Raw genomic sequence first — 4021 nt, 5'->3', positions numbered from 1 at the left:
TTGAGCTAACTTAGGTGAAATGGATCATTTAAGAGCTAATTTAGGTGAAATGGATCGTTTTTTAGCTAACTTGGTGAAATGGATCGTTTATGAGCTAAATTAGTTGAAATGGATCGTTTATGAGATAACCTAGGTAAGATGGGTCATTTTGGAGTTAACCTAGGTGAAATGGGTCATTTTAAAGCTAACGTAGGTAAAATGGGTCATTTTTGAGCTAACTTGGATGAACTGGATCATTTATAAGCTAACCTAGGTAAAATGGGTCATTTTAGAGCTAACTTAGGTAAAATGGATCGTCTATGAGCTAACTAAGCTAATTATGCAATTTTTGACATAAGTAAGCTAAGTACAGAGCGTTTTAGAGCTAACTTAGGTAAAATGGATGGTTTTGGAGGTCAGTAAGCTTATTAAGTCATTTTGGAGGAGAAGAAGCTAAGTCTAGGTCATTATGGTAAGCATTGGAGGAAATAAAGCTAAGTCTAGGTCTTTATGCATGTGTTAAGCAAAACACTAATAAACTTACCAAGATCCAGGAGGTGTAGGAGCGGGGTGGCTCGTGTCGGTAGATGGAGAAGGATCGTGCGATGCTTGTCTGGAGTTACGCTGCACCAAAGATCATTTCCAATGTCTTGTTAGCATGATGACACTCAAATGTTAAGACTAGCAAGTAATGTCCATTCAAATAAAACTCACCGTGGTCCCAGGAGCAATCACTGGCATCGGCGGAGCGGTCTGACCTGTCTTCTCGCACACAGACTGCACATTTGGTTTTGACGACTCAGTCATACTAGTTAGTAATGAGACAAACACTACATGAATGTTTTGGCTAATCTGCAGAAGAAACTTACCACAAGGAGCTCGTACATGGCCCTTGCCTGCATGTCATTCCGTGCCCTCTCCTCCTCCATCATCTTTGTCGTCCTCTCCTCCAACTCCCGCTGCCTCTCCGCCGCCTCCGCCAGAAGTTTCTCCGTTCTATGTCTCTCACTCTGTATAGCAGCCTGCAACACCACTCACATGACCATTTATAATCATTGATGGAAGCGCACACAATGTAATTAATGGAGAAAGATAACTGAGTACATATCACTAACCTTGATGGCGAGTTGCACTGGCCGTTCACGAGGCCTTATCTCAGGAGCGGAGCTCGACTGGCGCGCCTTGATCTCCGGGAGAGTGCTTGGATAACGGATAAGTCCATCTCCAATGGCTATGGAGCCATGGGACCTCCCGCCACCAGATATCATCACCAGCTCTGGATCAATGGGACCCTGGCTTGGGTTAAAGTCCTCCCCTTTCCTCGCCTTCCCCTCATCTCTATATCTCACGAGCTTGTTGTGGGAGGAGATGTTGGTGAAGTTGTTTGCATCATCGAGGTCAGACTAAGAGAAAGCCTTGACTTTCTTGAAAGAGGCAGTGTGGGCCATGGCATACAGGTCGTACACCTCTGGCACCTTATCCGCCTTATTGTAGCGTGCCTGAAAGAGAGAAACAATGAAAATTAGTAATTAAAGGGCTCAAGCTAGCATGATGAATGAATTGCATGAATCATGAAGCAAACCACATACCCAGTTGCGCCCGAACTGATATAAGTTGGAGCTGCCTTGATGGTGTGGCACACCTTCCATTTGGGCACGTTTGTCCTTGGCCTCGTTGTGGAGGGCTAGCCATTGTTTTGAGCACCACTCATCGACCAACACCTCCCAACAATCCATCCGATCCGCACACCATCTCGGAGGCGCCTAAGTTAGCAAATAGAAACTTGAGCGCTACGGCTAATAATTACTAAATGAAGGAACTTAAGTAGAGAAGGCCTTAAGAATTACCTTCATGTACTGCTCCTTACTCAGGAACTTATCGCGGCACGCCGGCTTGGTCTTCTTGATACCACACAAGGCGTAGTAGTCTCGAACAGCCTGCACCCGAGCCTCGTGCCGTAAGTTCTGGAGTAGGCGCTTGCAGACGTTCTCGATAACATGTGCCGCGTCCTCCTCGTATCCCTCCTCACACCTGTAGAATGTCTGCAATCAAATGAGACAATATTGATTAGTACAATTAATAACTATCTAGTTGAAGATTTTTAAATGTGTAAAGGAGAAATTACCCAGAACTTTCTGATCACCATGTCTGCCCTCGTGTCGCACATGACACCATCGATAATCTCATCCGGCGGGGCCGGGGCAGCCACGTAGTGCTCCCAGCTCAATCCAAGCTCTGGAAGCCGACCCTCACCAGGCAACGTGACAAACCCCGGGAAGTTTTGCCGGCAAAGAACTCCAAGGATGGAGTTGGGCCGGCGGACACTATGATGGTGGTCCCAACCCCTGCAGCATGACAAGGCCAACGCATTAGTTATTTGAAGAAACGTGAATGCAGAAGGTACAAAAATATTAAATGCACTTACGTACCTCTCCCCATCAGGGAAAATCAACCACCTCTGCTCGCGGGTCACCGGCACGGACGGGAGCCGTGTAGCACCACGCTGGTAGACGTTGCCCCCCTCCTCCCCCTCCTCATCAGTCGGCTCCCCGCCATCATCAGCATGGCCACTCGGCTCCCCGCCATGCTCAGGCTGACCCGGCCAGGTACCCCATCCAGACGTGTGCTCCTCCGGGGTCTCGTGGGCCGAAGGCCCGTCGACCCGAGGCTCGTGGGCCGAAGACTCGTGGACCGGAGGCTCGTGGACCGGAGTCCGTGCAGCCTCCTCCTCAGACGAGTCCACCCTAGCAGTCACGTGCTTGGGTGAAACGGCTGGGGGCAGTGGCGAGGAAGGCGCCGTACGAGTCACCCTACCTCCTCTCCCGCGACCACGTGCTCCAACTCCTCTCTTCTTCTTACCTCATCCCCTGCTGGGCACCGCGGTCGACGAAGAAGGGCCCGGCGATGTCGCCATACTGTCCAGCAATGCTCGGCGGAGAGGTGCGTGTGGAATGGAAGACCTCGCACCACGCGCCGACGAAGAAGGGGCCTCGGCGCGCTCCCGACCAGCGCCCACCATCTTTCAACACCTGCCATGACAAAGAATAAACGAAATTAGTACAACATAAAAAAGTACCGACATGAATAATAATATGTATATCACTTAAGTGTATCATCATCAAGTACAACATAAAAAAATTGAATACCTGACACTACTAATAATCTTGATCAGTATCATCAATAAATGCATAATCATCATCATCACTATAATCAATGATGGGCTCATAGGGTTCATTGGCATCAACATGTGCAAGGCCACCTTGACGTAATCGGTCAAGCATTGACAGGTCATCTGCAGCAGTAACCTCTTCTTGTTCCGGCTCTTCTTGTTCCTCCTCTGGGGTGATGTCGGATGCATTGTCGCTGTCTACTTCAATGTTTTGGGGTGAAGTATAGCGGTTCTTGAAACGCTTTTTGGAAAGACGTGTCTCTTGGAAGAATTCTCCTTCATATGTGTCTGGGTTAATGTGAGGTTCATAATCCTCTTCCTTTGGGGGAGAAAGTCTAGCACGTGGCGGCACTTCATAAATGACATCCCAACCTTTCAGATTTGGATTAGTTTGGCAGGCCCACGGTAGATAGAATACTTGGGTCGCCTGTTGAGCCATAATATAGACATCAGGAACATCTAAATGAGTGCTTTGGTTGATTTCAACTAGCCCTATATGTTCATGAGTCCTTCTAGTCTCCTTCGGCTGAAACCAATAACATTTGAAGACTACGACATTTGGTGGGTTTTCACCATAGAACAGAAGTTCATAAATTGCTTCAACTCTCCCATAATACTCGGTACCTCCTTCGCCGATAGCAGATACACAACAATTTGTAGACTTACGGTCGGCCATAGATAGCTCTTTGCCATAGGTACGAAAGCGATACCCGTTGATGTCGTACTTGTCAAATGAACGGACCTTATAGTCAAAACCATTAGCGACTTGTCTCAATTCGGCGTCCATAGACTCTGAATTAGCCTACAAGTTTAATATGAAAGGATTGTTGAATTATGCACAAATTAGCGAATGAAATGAAATTATCTAATAGA

The 4021-nt window shown here is 47.6% G+C and overlaps 1 long non-coding RNA gene across 1 annotated transcript; it reads right to left on the bottom strand.

Moving 5' to 3' along the window:
- Nucleotides 1–444: 444 nt before the first annotated feature.
- LOC147975952 (uncharacterized) lies at nucleotides 445–979 on the bottom strand. The gene is made up of 3 exons (XR_015602098.1): nucleotides 849–979; nucleotides 694–756; nucleotides 445–603 (listed from the first exon to the last, which is right to left on the bottom strand). It is a non-coding gene; the product is annotated as an uncharacterized LOC147975952 (long non-coding RNA).
- Nucleotides 980–4021: the final 3042 nt, after the last annotated feature.

This window comes from Triticum urartu, chromosome 4A (genome assembly GCF_056163025.1).
Source record: "Triticum urartu cultivar PI428250 chromosome 4A, HENAU_Tu73, whole genome shotgun sequence".
Lineage (NCBI taxonomy): Eukaryota > Viridiplantae > Streptophyta > Magnoliopsida > Poales > Poaceae > Triticum > Triticum urartu.
The sequence above is the reverse complement of the archived record's forward strand: the minus strand, read 5'-3'. Positions and strand labels throughout refer to the sequence as shown.